A 17,478-nucleotide genomic window follows, 5' to 3' on the forward strand; every position below is an offset into this window, starting at 1 on the left:
CTTTCATTTCAAGTAATTGGTTGGTCGTACAGTAGTAGATAGTATTCGATGAAAGAAACAGAACAAACAATAGTTGTAACAATCAATATTCGTGATGCAACCATTGCTGCATTAGATCAAAAGGTTTCTTCTTGACCTAGCTACAAGGATGGGACTGGACTCTATGATATGGAAAGACAGAATGTAGAACCTAAAAGGATAATAGAAATTGCTAGTTTGAAAATCGAGTTAGACTCGAAATAAAGGTTTGATTTCTTCGAGAGATCATGGGAGACTTTTTTTCTTATCATTCGAGATATTATGTGCAATTAACCAACCTACTACTGAATCCAATGAGTTAAAGTAAAGTCAAAGGTGTTATCAGGTCGTTTATTCCAAAATGGTGGTATATACAATTGAAAAAGAAAAGAAATGATCAAAATGGAAATTCTTTTCAAATCCAATTCTTTTATTCCATAGTTACTCAAAGATAATTTCATTTTTGAATGAAGCGACACAGTTCTTATTACTATAACTTGACTCACGAGTTGCTCACTGAATCTGTTGATTCGAAATCACGGGATCAGTAGATGTCACAGATGATGAATCCTTTTTTTGACCTCTGTCACTCTATCTTTGTTAGTGCCGTCTATAATGACTGATGAATCAAGAACTTGAAATTGGCCTCCTCAATGGTCTTTTTTCTTCGAATTCTATCTCGCAAAAATGGAAACGTCAGGTAAGTGCTTTATAAACATATGTATAAAAAAAAAAAAAAGAACGTATCTCATTTAGTTCCTTCATGCCTACTATAACTAGTTATTTCGGTTTTCTACTGGCTGCTTCAACTATAACCCCAGCTCTATTGATTGGTGACGTCATTTGAAATTAATTGAATGAACAATTAATTCATCAAAATTCATCTTTCTGTGAGATTCCAGGTATTCTATAGTTCCTTCCCGCGTCAATTGCCAATTCTTGGTCATTGAGATTCATGGGCTATTTTGATTCATATTTAGGGATAGATATGACCTCTCTTTTTATCCTCTTTCAAATAAATTGAAATGATTGAAGTTTTTCTATTTGGAATCGTCTTAGGTCTAATTCCTATTACTTTGGCCTGATTATTCGTAACTGCATATTTACAATACAGACGCGGTGATCAGTTGGACCTTTGATTGAATAACATCTTTTTTTTTTGATTGACCTCCTCCTTAATCTGCAGGGGGTCAAATTCAGGTTGCAGTTCAAGTTAGTGAAGTTGTTTTATTGTGATTCGACATTACAAGAACAGAATCACGCTCTGTAGGATTTGAACCTACGACATCGGGTTTTGGAGACCCACGTTCTACCGAACTGAACTAAGAGCGCTTTCTTATGACAGCAGATACGACTGTCAAGAAAACTTTTTGTACCCCCAATACATTTTGCATGCAGTGCATATAGTATCATAAAATAAAAGATTATGTCCAATTTTCATCGATCTCAATTGACCCCTCGTTACTGGCCATAGGAAAAATAATAGGTAGGGATGACAGGATTTGAACCCGTGACATTTTGTACCCAAAACAAACGCGCTACCAAGCTGCGCTACATCCCTTTTAATTGTTGTACAGTGTCATTGTAGAGAATCCCCGTCTTGTTTTCCACATCGTTATTTCCTCTATCTATATACAATTTCTCTTGCCATTTCTTCTTTTTGGTCTCATATCTCATATAATAAATTTCTTTATATTTATATATATTTATATACTCATCATCATCCCGCCGCTCCTACCAACGATAATAGAAGTTTCGAGGGTTTCCCGATATTTGTTGCATGCGAGAGAGATCCCAATTCCGTGTATCCGGTTAAGCAAGCCCTGCCGCCAGCTTCCACCCATTCGACGAAGGTCCTGATCCGAGTGTTTAATAATTACTGCATGCGTTATATATACAGGGAAGGAGTAATCCGACCCAGCTACGTTTGCTCCCATTCCGACGGCTCCGATGATTGGGCTAATCGATTACTCTCCTATGCCTACCTGAGGTATCGATGGGATACGAAGCAGAACTGGACGGAGGGGATGGAACTGCCGATCCTGGAAATGACAAGGGCTTGGGGAAAGATGCTATGCTTGAGTCACCGGAAATGGTTGGTGACGAATAAAATCATAATAGGTAGCTTGCAAGCATAGGAATTGATAACCGAATTCTTTCATTCCCCCCAGTGCTAGATCAGATTCTTCTACTCCTGCTGATGCCCCAACTCCATTTCCTTTGCTTCCGAGGGTTAGGATCGACGGGTTGGTCGCCTGTATGATAGGGGCTTTCGCTTCCTTGCTTACTCCACTTCCGGCAGCGCCTTATATCGCCCGAAATGCCCTGGGAGGGGGCCCCAGAATTGATTGATAAACATCCCAAACCTGAATTTCTTTCTCAATTCATTGAGAAAAGCGAGGTTTCTTTCTCAATTCAACATTGATGGGCACCCAACCACGACACTCAAGGGACCTTCCTAAGGAACGTATTCGAAGGGAGACTATTCCAATACAAACTCCTATCGGATGACTTCTCTCGAAATAACTACTCTCATATCAACTCCTATTGATTCGACTACCATTAAAAAAAAGCACCTTTCCCTTGGTCAGTTAAGGTAAGGCGAGTGGAGCCTCGCGAAACGAGTCACCACCGACTATCAATAAAGGAATTCTTCTTATTGAGGAACGGGGGACTATTCCAATACAAACTCCTATCTGGTTCACAGATATAGGCCAAAAGCGTGAGCCGTCTAAAGAAAGGCGTATATTCGAGTATTAGATACCGGGGCGTATAGAGGAGTATGAAAGGCACACCGTCAGAGGCTTTTATTCCATTCCGGTTTTTTAGGCGTTAGAGGCCCTATTCCTCTCCTCAGGGGTAGGGTTCAGCTCTTCCCGTCGAATTGATTGATCAATGAAACATCCTTCTTACCCCCACCGGCTCAGGAGAATAATATGAAGTGACCACCTGAAGCAGAGGTGCCATCCCCCTCTTCGAGATGCAAAGGTGACCAGCTTTAGCCATAGGAACTCCTTCTCTTTCGTTCGGGTGTATCCCTATTCTCTCTGATTCTCTCTCCCGGATGTAAACGAGCGACGGTTCAGGCACCGGGCGGGAGTAGGTAGTCATTGGTGGGCCAAATCTCAGGGAAAACGTACCAATCTATTCTCCTCTATCCGGGGCAATCACTACGAACATGCGCTAACCTCTTCTACCTACTCGATCGACCGCTTCTTCGGGCGACGGGGAGGTCCATCCATCATATCTGCTGGTCTGCTCGGAGCATAACCCATACTTGGAGGTTTCATACCCGGACGGGAATGGGAAGGTCGGAGTTAAGCATACGCTACCAGGAAAGCCCTGACGGCCTATCCCCGAATCGAGACCTTAGAAGAACATGGATGAGGGAGAAGGGAGCAGTGTACGTGGATCATTCTAGAATCGAAGAGGGATACAATTGTTGAGTGACTTGACTAAGGAATGGGTAATGGAACGATACAGATGACTTTCTTCCAACATATACGCGGTTGGGCAACCTTCCATTGCTGCGGCTGGCCATTCCCTGTTAGCAGTTTCAGCAACCATCTTTTTATCCCAAAACCAAACACTTCCTTCCCTCCGGGAGATAGAAAGAACCCACCCAATCCATACTTTGTTTGAGAATGATGTTGGGAGAAAGGCGACTCTACTAGAGTCCCATCCGCCTCCCCGGCTCCACGCGTCGACCTCCCATTGGGAGAAGCAGAAATGGATGAGTGAGCGATCCGGCTTCTAGCCCTTCAATGATTGATTTGTCTGAAAACCCCGACCTCGGTAGAAAACGAACGGCTAACCCCTCTCATCTCCGTAATAACAACTTGATGTGAGGAGGTGCCATCATTCCCCTCCCTCAGGGTCGAAAAGCGCCCGGCGGCGCGAGGTTGATGAGCAGGGAGGGTGCATTTGTTCTAGTTGGCCAAGCGGCCATCCCCCGTCTTCCCTAGCCAGGTCTCCGTCATTCAAGGATCAGTTGATGCGCCGGGATGAAGTTCTTCGGTGCTGCTCCAGGACGAACAGTAGAGGCACATGGAGGTATTGGCTCTCACTATCGATCGGATGGAGGGAACCGCGGCGCCGATTGAAGAGGGGCTCGAAGAATTTGTTTGTAGTTCGAGTTTCGTCTTCAATAACTTGGAATCATCAGGAGGGATTGGTGAAGACGGATTGAAATAGACTATACTGGTTGATGAGTATTTCAACAACCCCTTTTCCAAGAGTCTTATCAATGAAACTATTCATTGAATCGCGGAAGAAGTCTCTAAAGTTCAGTTGTTGAATAGTATAGTTGAGTTGATTCGAAAGCTTTCAGTATAAGTCTGACTTACAAGGGGGCCCCGTATACAGATCGAATTGAGTAGTAGTATCAACTACTACTACGTCATATCATTGAACGAGCAACCAGAGCACATCCGTCTCTCCGTGCCAATCATTCCATCCATTCGTCAATCCCAATCCCCTTATCTACAAACTGACGGACTCGTTAGGGCCTTATATACCACTAAGGACTCTGACGGGCCCCTTAATAAAGAAGGGGGGCCCTAAACCGGAGCGGAGCAGAAGAACCGAGTGAGGAAGCGAAAGCCCCTATCATACAGGCGACCAACCCGTCGATCCTAACCCTCTCCAGCGAAGAACGGTTCTCTCGTCGGATTGATTGATTGATCGTCCCTCGTGCCTGGGAGTTGAAGCGCTAGTTCCGCTTTCTTTCCATCCCACCGGCAATCAACCGTCCCTCTTTCTCTGAAGAAGCTATCGGTTTTTGGCTGAGGAAGAAAGGCCAACCCCGCACCACTAGTCACCCGCCTCCGAATCACATCTTAGAGATCGGCCTACCTCTCCCGCCCTTCGATGAATGAATGACACCCACCCTCACTCCTTCTGAAGCGAGACCAACCCCACCATCGAATGACGTGTTGGGGCGCCTTCCTGAAATCAAATCACTTCCTTCTTCGGACCGCATTTTCAGTGAAGAATTCGTCGTCGTTTAAGCTTCCTTATGTGAACGTGAACAAATTCCTCTATGGGGCCCCTCTGGAAGAAGAGGAGTGAACTGATAGAGATGGATAAACGGCTTCAAGGAGTTCTCACTTCTGGATATGGGTTTCCACTCCGAGGTTTCTTTCTCAATCAACATCGATAAGGGCCCTCCCACCCCTGGAGGATCTCAAACTGGATTACAGACTTCTCCAACAGGCGAGAATGCTGGTCCCGAATCAACTATTGGTTCCGGATCGGGGGAAACCACTGACTTTGCTACTTTAATTGAGGGATAAGTCCCTTCGGGGGGTGGTCAATCAAAGAAATTGGTGAAACTGCTGCTGGATCTTCCGCACTGAAACCGAAATTGCTGCTACTTTGATTCATATGCTGGTTGTGAGTCAAATGCGACTTCATAGACGGGGAGAACCAACCCGGCCAACCTACCAGGTTAGTTGCTCGGATGACCAACTCATGCCCGTCCCCCGCGTTACCTAAACGTCAGTAGCATGTTGGCGTGGAGCTGGCGATCCACGGCAAAAACGCTTGGGGGCTCTATGAATGAAATTTCCCGGCCCTTCCCTTACTGATAATTCAATTCCAATTCTTTTTCCCAATTCCTTTGTCTTTCCCATTCTCTCTATGTTGACGAAGGGAAGAGAGTCTCGAACCTGGCCGGTGAAATGTGAACAGTCTTATAATATAAAGGCAATGTCTTAGTCGAAGAGTCTCTATCTGCTGTGGATCAATGGGCTATAGTGAAATGGCCACATTCCCGATCCAATGCTACTGATCCAGGATAGTTTACCGGGTAATGGGGCAACTGATGAACCAATTGGTTCAAGATCAACCACTGAAATTGCTGAGTCGACGAAGCCAACTGGCCCAGATACTGGCTTAGATGCTGCTACCTCTGCCGCTGGTGATATCTCCGCCCTTTTTGGTGGTGCTCTTGTTGCCTTCTCCGCTGCTGATAGTTCGACCCGGTCAACTGGATATGACACTGGATCAGATGAGTTCATAGAAACCGGGTCAACTGCTGGTGTTACCACCGTTGCAGAACCGCATTTCGATCTTTATCTATCACTTCAACATAAATAACCAGGACGGGTCCCGGTCCTGCCACTTCTTCCTCGGATGCTTTTCCCGCCGTCTATACCTTTGATTTTCTTGCTTTGCTCCTGCGACCGGCGCCCGCGCTAATGCTAATGGTGATCCCCAGGCCCCGGAGGTATGCTCCCGGCACTTGATGGAAGTATATCTGCGACTGGATAATCTGTGTATGGATCTGGAAATGGATCTAGAGACTCCCTCCGAAGAATGGATCTGCTACCCTTTCCCGTCCTGTCATCCGGCAAAACATGAGGTTTAGCTTATAAATGTGTTGGTTGGAGCGATGGGATTTGTTTGATTCCCATTGCCTGCTGCCTCTTCAATCTATTCCCCCGCTATGGGCCCCTGCTTGCCTTGGTCCTCAGTCAACGGGATCGGGGACTGGACGTCTATAACTAACTATCCCGCTTTTGCTCTAAGAAAGACAGATGCCTATGCGGGATCATTATGAAAACAGGTTACGGGGCCTGAAGCGGAAGCGGCTATCGAACTGTCGGGGGGACTGGATCAATCAAATCAAATCAACTACTCGGTAAACCGGATCTCTAACAGGCACTGGAATTGGACGAGATAGTTGCGGCTATGCATCCCCATTTGCAATGGTGGGAGGATATTCAACTAGATTTTGAATTGGTACTGCCATCCTTGCTTCTGCCCCCGTTGCCTCTGATAGCTATGCCCCCGCCTCTGTTTCTGTCTCTCTGACTCCCTTTTACTAACTTTGACTAATAGGGGAGCCGTCACTAATAGGGATAGGGGCGCTAGCGTTTTGTAGAGATATTGGCTGTCCCAATATTTTTGATAGGTAAGGCAGTTCCATCTCCAGTAAAGACCATGCAGCTCCCTTTATAGGGAATCAAATCTGAAAGAATGACTGGATCTCCAGTCACATGATTTGTGGCTCCGGTATCTGGATACCACGCAGAATCCGAGGGAGATGCAATAGACATGTTGGCCACTTGATGAGTTAGTGCTTCATGTTGATAGGAGGGATGAAACCTGTGAGAGCACTGAAGAGCCGAGTGTCCACGTTTGCCACATACTTGGCAAGTGACAGAGGATCGATTATCACGGTTGTCAGGAGGCGAGAATGCTTCCTGGTGCCGCTGATTGAGTGGTCTGTGGTCTGCGGATTTGAGCGAGAATGAAATGATTATTACCGCGGCCACGTCCTCGATTATAACGTCCACGTCCCCGAGATGGACGGGATTCCGTTACAAGCACCTCCGCTGATGGAGGATTCGAGCCATGCGTTACCGGAGACACGAACCGTCGCCTCAGAAGAAGGAGAGGTCGAAGTTCAGAAAAATAAGGAAAAGGAGGGCGAGTGGTTACCAACGTGACAAACATGTGTTGTACTCCTCCCCGAGGCCTCCAAGAACATAGAGAACTTTCTCAGTGTCCGGGATGGCATGCTGAATCGCAGCTAGCTGATCGCAGATAGCTTTGAAGCGGTTCAAATAATCTTATTCAAATGACGATTATATAGATGCTCCTCCCCTTGCTGAAGCTCGAGTCGAAGCTGCATTAGACTTGCGATTCTTGAGTGTAGATGTTGTGCAGAGCATCCCTTGGCTGAAGAAAGGTCAATCACTTGAGCCAGAATCTCTGTTGTAAGAGTGACATTAATCCAACTAACTAAAATCAAAGTTGATCATTGGAAACCTAAGCACCATTTGCCGGATTAGGGACCTGAGAGATCACATACTTGCCATCATCTAAGACAACTTGCTCCTCAAAATAGGGAGGATCTAGGAGAGATCCAATAAAACCCGGTTGCGAACAAGAGGCATGGCCTTTCAAAAGAATTAAATTCGAAGTCCCTATCCTATAAAGGAGGAGGTCGTAGCCATAGAGAAAATTTGGAACACAAGGGTCAGACAAAGGTAGCAGGTCTAATCAGAAGAAGAGAAAGAAGGTGAGAGAGGCTGATCAGATAAAAGAGCAGAGTGCAGATTATTACAAGTCTGCAGAGAGTCGCAAATCTACAAAAAGGTACAAATTTGAGATAGATGGAAAAGACATGAGGGCAGGAGGATGGCAAGAGAGATGGGGTTGTGAGGGGGCTGGTAGGAGAGATAGAACTGACAGAGGGCCAGGTAGGGGCCTGACGGAATAGTAGGAAGGGCTGTCAGAGATGGGAAAAGAGGAGGGAAGATAGCAGGTGAAAAATAGTGATGAGGGAGTCGTCACTACTATAAATAAAGACTAGGACCCAGCTTCAAAACTACTACGCGTGTTTTACTAATAGGTTGACTTTACTCTGTCCAAGTGCTTCCTGGCTGAAAAGCAATGAGCGGAATTGAAGCTAGCGCGCTAACGTGCTACGGCAACATGTCGACATTGCCCTGCTTGTTGCTTGTAGAAGCGAGAAGCAGAGTAGCGTGCCACTCGAGCAAGCGTAGGAAGCAGTTCTGTACCCGGCTGCATAGGCAGAGGCTTAAGTAGTATCATAGACGGGAGTAAAGGCATACCTAGGGGCTTCAAAGGCATAGGCATCTGAGGCAGGCAGAGGTAGCAGCCCTACTAGTTCCGGAGCAAGTGGTTTATCCAAATAACCTCCAGCAGCTGCTAATGATATAGTAGTGAGGGATTCCTCTTCATTGGCCAGGTTCAGGCATTCCATCTTCGTTTTCAGACCCGGGTAATGAATATATATATATATATATATATATATATAAAGCAAGGCAGGAGGTTCTTCCCTTCACGCAGGTGGAATGGGTTCGGAACTGAATTCCCAATCGACGGTCCCGACTGCTTCTTCCGCGGTCGATCGACAATAGGTAGGATTCTTCCCATTCTATCTTCCCCTCCTGATCCAGCTGGTCGAACATGACATCTCTCCCCATCAGGTCGAGCATAGGTAGGTGCTCCTCTGGTTGGAAGGTCGAACAATAAGGCTAAAGTCTCTCCCGACGGAAACTTCAGCAGCACCCCTATATTCCCTTTCGTGGGCATCTAGTTCCAGAGAGAGATTGGTTAGTCGCCTTCTGTTCGTTCCTACCCGGTTGGCAGAGAATCGACGATTAGCATAATAAGCAGTCCCACCTTTATCTCAAAAGCTATCTTCTTCCCGGCCGTGAGGTATGGAAGAATCCGGATCCGTAAGTCACCACATGACTGGGGATCCCAATGCCTTTGTTTCATCTGCTCCATACTCTGGTATGAGTTTTTTGTATAGGGTGACAACTCTCCATTGTCAATGAAGAGGGTACAGTAGCCATTCAAAATGCATGTGCTGGCACAATAGTTCTTTCTGATGTCTTATATGTTCCTAAAGTCACAAAGAATCTCACATCAGTTGGGCAACTATGTGATGATAAGCAGTGTTCAGTCAAATTGAAAGCCGATTCGTGTATTGTGAAGGACCTCCAGACCAAAGAAGTGATTTGTAGAGGCAGAAGGCATGGGAGACTGTTTTCATTGGCGATGACATCTACTGATGCGAAGACAGATAAGTACTCTAGTAATTGGACTCTATGGCATAGAAGGCGTCGGTCATGTATCGTATGATTACTAAGCTAGAAACCATCGTACTGGCTTATTACAAGCCATTCAGTCTATTCCGAATAGACGAAGAGTGACAGTTACAATTATATAAGACTTGTCAAGTTGGCAAGCATACTCAACTTCCTTTGAAAATGAATAGTACAATAAGTGCTGCTCCTCTAGATCGATCTTATTCACTCAGATGTATGGGGACCAGCCCAACCTGACACTTGACGTATCTGGATACCAGTTGCTCTTTATTGATGATCACTCTAGATCCACGTGTATCTACTTCCTTAAGTAGACATCTTTAGTATTGATGTACTTTAAAGTGTTTAAAACCATGGTTGAAAATCAGTTTCAACGATCTATTTCTATTAAAGTACTTCGCTCTTCTTCTGGGGGCGAATATATATATATGTCCAATGAATTCTAAATGAAAAAACAAAAATGGGATTTGACATCAGAGATCATGCTCATATACTCCAAAACGGGAGTATATGAGAGGAAAAAAAGCCTACGCGCGCTAGCTCTATTAGTGACGGGCTCCCGCGCCTTCTGAAGAAGCTGCTTGCTTGCTGAAAAACTCCCGCGCGGCCCTTATAGTTAGTGACGGCGCCTTACGTAATAGGGGCTTTACTTGACTTCTTTCCCAACAAGTGCTAGCTGGTTCCAGAGTTATTCAAACTTCCTATGCAGCTCCGCAACAGACATATTTCCTTGCTTCAAAAGACTCAACTCGATATTAGTTTTCTTCTAGCATACATATGATGAGCATATGACTGAGCAAAGAAATTCCATACCTCTCCATCTTAAGCTATCTGCATACTTCGAATACTGAAAAGTAGTTCTGGCCAAATGAATATAGGATGCACATTGCAGCATGATTATTATCATTCCGACGCATCTACCATTTTTGAATCAACAGTGAATACAGCTGGAACTCCATCCTTAGCTTCAGAAACCATTACTGTTTACTGTAATGTTTTGGTTCAGTCCCATCTACGACTGGGAAGAACTTATGTGTATCCAAAAACTTCTTCATTTGAAGTTCCCAGGCGAAATAAATGTTTCCATTAAGCTTTTCTGTCATGAATGAAGAAATTCATTTACTAGAAAGATGAGCCATGAAAACAATTCCAACAAAGAAAGAAAATCTGCAATGTTCGAGCAGATAGATTGCTAAGATTTTTTTTTATTTTTTATTTTTTAAAGCCTTAGAACTCAGATCTGAAAGCTGAAAGCTGACGTGACTGATCTGATTGCTGGCTCACATCCCGTTCCGAGCTTAAGGCCCAGCCTCTTTACCATCCTTTCAGCTACAAAGTTGTGGGTGGCCCCTGTGTCAACCAAGGCCACCGCATCCCGTCCGTTGATAGCCACCGAGACGTACATCAACTTCCTTGCTGTGGGCTTGTCCTCTGATTGAGCCCCGTAATGGCATTGAGTTGTTGCAAGGCCCCCATCCGTGGCTCTGCTTGCTCCTCCTCCGTCTTCAAGGCGTTAAGGGCCTGCCTCTGCGGGCAGTCTCGTAGTCTATTTTGGAGCAGATGAAGCACCTAATATCCTGCAGATTTTTCCATCTTTCTCGGCTCGGCCTTGGTCTTGGGCTCGCTCGTCTTAGCCTCGGGTCTCAATCTCCCACCTCTTGTATATTCAGGGAGGGATGAAGGAACATGCACCGACCACAGGGGGGGAAGGCTACCAACAAGCAAGCTTTATCTTATTCCCTATACTCCTATCCTTCTTTAATTCCATTACTGCGGGTACTGGCTAGCTGCCAGCGACATGATCGTGAGAAGATAACATTGAGCACCCCGGGGCGAGGTTTGGAATATGGTTCTCTCTCCCCCTCGTTATTCGAATCCATCGATTCCTATTCCCCCATTCATTTATTCGAATCGAGTTTTGAATATTGATTTCTATAAATCGAATTGAAGGCCTACCTTTTTCGTTTACCGACAGAGATTCGGCTTCCCGTTCTTAGCCTCCCCTCGGCCCTTTGTCTCAGACCGGGGCTGTGGTCGATCAATCAACGCCCTATCACATAAGTACCCGGATGCCGAAACAAAACAAAACACCTTTCCTTATTGCCCTTCTTTTTAAGTTGCCTTTCCATCCCTTCCTTTTAAGCTGGGATTCGATGAGGGAGCCGCCGATCCTATGCCATAAACGGATGACATGTCCCCTTACCTATCATTCCTCTCGTAACTGGTGGATGGGTACCGTAAACTCCTCCCCTACCTGTTATGCCTTTCTCTCTTGACCACCCATGCCGTGCCCTACCACAGACCAATCCCCCTTCTGCCTATCTGAACGGTCGGATAATTATGCCTGCCCTACCTTGCGATCTATTACTGCCAGCTCTCCTGCCTCTATTGCCGGGAATTCGACCGAATGCTTTTTCTGGTTTGCTTTCGCAAAAATAAACGTCTACAAACTGGAGATGGGATATAAGGCTCACTCAATGAGCGGGGCAAGTCCCTTTCCCCTCCAAACACTTCTTCTCCAGACATCTTCCCCTCCGCCGCTATAATGAACAGATAGGGGGATAGAGGGTCTCCCTGCCTCAGGCCTCTATAGCTCTCAAAATAACAACCCCTCGGCTGCCCGTTGATCATCACCGAGAACTTAAGAGTCGAAATGCACTGCTCCACGAGAAGGCAATACCGCTGCCCAAAGCCAAAGCTTTTAAGCACCTTCATCAAGAAACCCCTCTCCAACCTATCATATGCCTTAGCCATGTCGAGTTTCAAACTCAAACTTGCCTTTTCTTTTCCGGCATTCTTCATGGAGTGAATAATCTCGTGGCCTAAGACCCTGAAATCTACAATCTGCCTCCCCTGACACCCTTGACTCTTTGAAAGAATCTTTGGAAGGATGAGCCTCAATCGGTTGGCCATTCTTTTGCTGAGAATCTTGTAAACCATGTTACACAAACAACTCGACCTGAATTGATTGAGTTTCCTTGCTCCTTCCACCATCGGGAATTAGGACAATTAAGGTTGCATTGATTTTCCTATGCATCCTTCCTTTAAAATAAAAAATAAAAAAATCCTTCACAGCTGCAAGGACGGCCCATCACCTCCCAAAACTTATGGAAAAAGAAGTTAGAGAAACAATTCAGACCCTACTTGTCTCCTGGCAAATGGACTACCACTTCTGACACTTCCTCCATCGATACCGGTTTTATTAGGGCCCTATTTAAGGTACTCTTTTGACACCAACCTAGGGATTTCCTCGAGACTGACGGGGTCGGGATCCTTCGAGAGAAGATCCTGAAAATACTTAACCGATTCCTGCGCGATCTGGGAATCCGACGATATACTGGACCCATCATCCCGACTCAACTCCCTTATGGAATTTCTACTCCGGTTGAGACATGAAAAGACGATTGTATTTCTATAAAAAGACCGTCGACTTTTGCCGCTAATGGACCTCTTCTTGCAGCGAGAGATTATACATCTCACCTGATGTGGATTTTGTCCCTCTTGTCCAGCTCCACTGAGCGGCCCTCCCTCGTCTTCCTGGATAGCATTAAGCTGCCGAAGAGTGGCCCCTTTTCTACGCCCTAAATCTCAAAATCCCTGTTCAAGATTCTAACAGCTTTAAGAGGTATACATTTAATCCCTTGTCTTGTTCTTTTGTTGAATACTGAGGACAGAAAAAGGGTGCATTTGGAAAAAAAAAAAAATACTATTTGCCTCTCCATTTTAAAATTTTGATTTCACACCAGATAAGATTTATGTCCAACTGGCCATGCAAATATGTAACCAAGAAGCAATGTGTCAGTGAAACATCTCTATTCTACAAATATGTCTTGCACATAGACATCATAAAATATGTAACATAGTAACCGGGTGGTTTAGAAAAAGAAACGTATAAAAAGTACAATATCTTCACATTTCATCCTTGTGAATGGTCAATAATGTAAATAAGCATGACTTCATCGCAAAAACCAAATATAATATATAGTGAGTCCAAGTAGCCAACCCAATTAACTGGGATAAGGTTTGGATGATGGTGGTGGTGATGGTGACTCCATGAAGCTGATCAATATCATGACAAAACACAAAAGTGGAGGACATGATATTACCTCAAGATCTGCAGCGTTTAATGAAGCAATTTCTAAAGATTGAGAATCAATGTCAATGCCAACCAGATGTCTGTCACATCATATAAGCACGTCTCATCAATTTAGAATAAGTTCATGAGAGGAAATTTCATCAAAAATGACATACTGAAAAATCCTGTTTGGCTCTCACATATAAAGTTGAAATTTGTAAAATGTGCAAAATCACCTTGGATTATAACAAAACTTGTACCAGTGGGTGGCATTAAAATGAAAACATTCCAGCAGAGAGTAAGCAATTTACTTGAAAAACAAAAAAGATTCTAACCAAACGAGGGAGAGAAGGTACTCACTCGGCACCCAAAAGAGCACCTGCAATACCCAATGTACCACAACCACAACCAAAGTCTGCTGCTATCTTGCAACTTATATATCCAAATGTATTCTCTGCCTGGAATGTTTTGAAAAGTACAAAGGTATATATATATATCTGTGTGCGAGCGCGCGCGCACCTTTTGAACCATTTTGAATGCATACATATAGCAAAAACCTCATTCTGTCATATGCATCTAAGATTGTTAATACTATTGAGAATTGAGGAGTTCAACCACCCAAGAAATAAGCATGCAAAGGCCTAGTATTCCTAACAAGCAGGAAGCATGAATAATATAACCACTAAAATGAACAATGACAGACATGATAGCAATATTCATGTCTACACTCAATTATAAGTTATAAAAAATCTAAAGTTAAATAGCATGTAAGTAAACCTTGATGTTTTAAAAACATAATGCCCAAACATCTAGAAGTGATATAATGTCTTTCAGAATCGAACAATTATTGATATAGATCATACAATTGGGTGTATGATTCAAATCGTACATTCAAATCACATATTCTACACTCAAATGGATTTTTTTTTCAAGGAAACCAATCAAGAGGAACTAAGACCGGAAAGAAAAGTGCTAAATGCTTGTACGTAAATTAGCCATGGGAAAGAATACAATCGATATCGCACAAGTGTGACATGAAACCAGGGGGATACGTAAAAATCCCCCGTGTCCACGAAAATATCACAGATATCGTTTGTGTATCGTAATATATCACACTCAGGGCCTTTATACGTTTACAGTGTATCGATCAATACATGTGATTCGATGATACGTGCAGCAAAAATCAGGGAATTTTACGGGGAATAGAAAATGTTAAAAATTCGGTTTTAAAAGATTCTTCAAAGATATGAGAAGGGTTTTGAATGGCGTGGGTTTCTTTGGGTAGGAGCTTCACAACTGCTGCAATGGAGAGAGATAGAGAGGGCGGAGATGCATTGGAGAGAGAGGGAGGAGAATGAGAAGATAGAGCAGAGATCGGGAGGGAGAGGGGAACGGCGGGACGGAGGATTAGGGAACGGAGAGAGAGAGCGCATTGGGCGCGGTTCCGTTTTTGAGTGCGCGCCCAATTTTGGGCGTCCTTTCGCAAGACGGACCTGGACGGTCCTATCAAGAGCTCCGTGGCGGCCACCATGATGTATTTGGATTATCCATTCTGATCATTAATTTTAATAAATTATTTTAGTTCATAATCCAAATTAAAGTATATTGAACGCCCAAGTGGACCACACCATAGGAAGCAAATGTGATTTAATCACCATATTTCCTACCGTGTGGTTCACCTGAGCCTTCAATCTAGCTGAGTTTTTATTTCCTATTCTAAAATAATATTTCAAAATAAATGGATGGCTTAGATATAACATATATATTTGTTTAGGCCTTGGCTTATCATCTGGTGTTGGTTGACTACTCTGATTGCCTACAAGTTGTTCGCTAGACCAAAAAGTCCATCTACATCCCCTATTTGAATTAGAAATCCCGCCTTGCCTCCTATCACTTCACTCGCTTCCCGTGATCATTTTCAGGTTTTGGTTTGTCCTTGAAGATGGGGTAAGGTCCCATGAATGTGCACATGACTTACTTTTTATTGGACTATCTTCAATAGGCAAAATGACACACCACTTTACACAAGGGTTGATTAGCCATGAAATCAAAGTAATAACCGTCGATCTTTAATTAGGATCAAGACAAATAAGAATAGTCAAACTCTTACCCGAAGATGAAGTTAGGGTTGGATAATGACATTGCTTGGATTAAGAATCACTCATAACAAAATGTTTTTTTTTTAGTTGAAAATACTGGGGTATCATTTAAAATAGACAAATTTTATACATCATCTTCAAAAGGATTCTGCACTAGAATCAAACACTAGGAAAATTTTAATGATTAAGAAATAAATTGGTAATAAGAATACCAAAGGACGATCTACGCTTGAAATAAAATCAATAAATCAAAGCTTTTAGTCCTTATATTCCAATCTATACTTTCTATCGTCAAAGTGGCTAGGGGAAAAATTTAGAATTCAAGTAAGAGGATTGTGGAATCTATCAATAGTGAATTAAATGTTAAACTCTAGAAATTTATGAGAAAATTTAGATTAAATTAGTTAAAACCTTGCTAGTATCAGAAGTCCTCATATGGGTAGACGATATTACCTTGTATAAGAAAGCTTCAAGGCCTTCTCGTTGATTGGCATAATAGTTCATGCCAATCCATTAACACCCAGAGAGGCGGTCTCTTCTTTGGAAAGATGATTCTAAATAGAAAACAAGCCAATAGCTCTATCTTTATCATTCGGGAGAAAGTATTCTCAACAAGATACCCGGAAGGCTTATCCTTGTCCAGATTGTTCTTGCTAGCATTCTCATTCACAATTTCATGGTCTTCCCCATTTCAACATACTTATCAAGCTAATAGAGAAGAATATCAGTAATTTCATGGTCTTCCCCATTTCAACATAATTATCAAGCTAATAGAGAAGACTGTCAGTAATTTCTTGTAGCCAGTATGTTTAGTCAAAAGCAAAGTAAGCTTGGTGAATTGGGATATGGGTTGCCCGCCAAAATTGGTCTAAACATGACATACATTGTTTTTTAAGTTCTCCTCTATTCCATTTCTAGTCATTGTTGGTTCCATAGTCCATCTTTTCCTTAAATATACAATATTCTCTACCGTTTTTTTGCTTGCCCATCAGAAGATGTTTAAATGTTTGAAGGTTCTAATCAAACATAAAGATGGTCCAAGTTACGATGATGAAAGGTGCCATGGGGGGTGATGTTGGTTGTCCGTCTAGCCTACGTTCTTTATATAAATGGCAAGTGTATAAGGTGGATTCAACTATCTTATGAGCAAATTCCTTTAGTTTTTAGGTAAGTCTTATGGTCATCATTTGGAGAAGCATTTTGGTATTTGGTTAATGATTCCTTACTAAAGCCTAATTAACCGAATGGATTACAACTATGAGAATTAAGGGTGGCATTGGGCCAAATTTGGTCTAAGCCTATATGGGCTCATCCTTTATACATCCTTTGTAAAATGAGAATTCCCATTCTTACCCTTAACTAACCATGACTTCACTTGCTAAACAAGTTTTGAGTTAGTATAGGAAACTAAAAATGAAGAATCTAGAAATGCTTAGCACGGATCTTCTAGACCTTAAAGGTTTGTCTAAACCTGCTAAAGGACTGCTTGATTGGACTTGATTGGACTAGTGGTTCCAATGTCCTATCGATTCATCTATATGATCTTCTGATTGGGTCTGTGGGCCCAACAGTTCACTTTCCTGCTCATGGTCTTGTGAGGAAAGTTGTGGTTGAGGAATGCTCATTTACTTATTGCGTGCATTTTGGAACCCAAATTCATGGGGATATGCAGCACTATATGTGTGCAAGATCTGGA

The 17,478-nt window shown here is 43.4% G+C and overlaps 2 non-coding genes across 2 annotated transcripts; both read right to left on the reverse strand.

Annotated features, from left to right (window-relative positions):
- Positions 1-1,276: 1,276 nt before the first annotated feature.
- On the reverse strand, positions 1,277-1,350 carry TRNAW-CCA (transfer RNA tryptophan (anticodon CCA)). Its single transcript has one exon. It is a non-coding gene; the product is annotated as a tRNA-Trp (tRNA).
- Positions 1,351-1,505: 155 nt separating this feature from the next.
- TRNAP-UGG (transfer RNA proline (anticodon UGG)) lies at positions 1,506-1,579 on the reverse strand. Its single transcript has one exon. It is a non-coding gene; the product is annotated as a tRNA-Pro (tRNA).
- Positions 1,580-17,478: the final 15,899 nt, after the last annotated feature.

This window comes from Magnolia sinica, chromosome 10 (genome assembly GCF_029962835.1).
Source record: "Magnolia sinica isolate HGM2019 chromosome 10, MsV1, whole genome shotgun sequence".
In the NCBI taxonomy this organism is placed as follows: domain Eukaryota; kingdom Viridiplantae; phylum Streptophyta; class Magnoliopsida; order Magnoliales; family Magnoliaceae; genus Magnolia; species Magnolia sinica.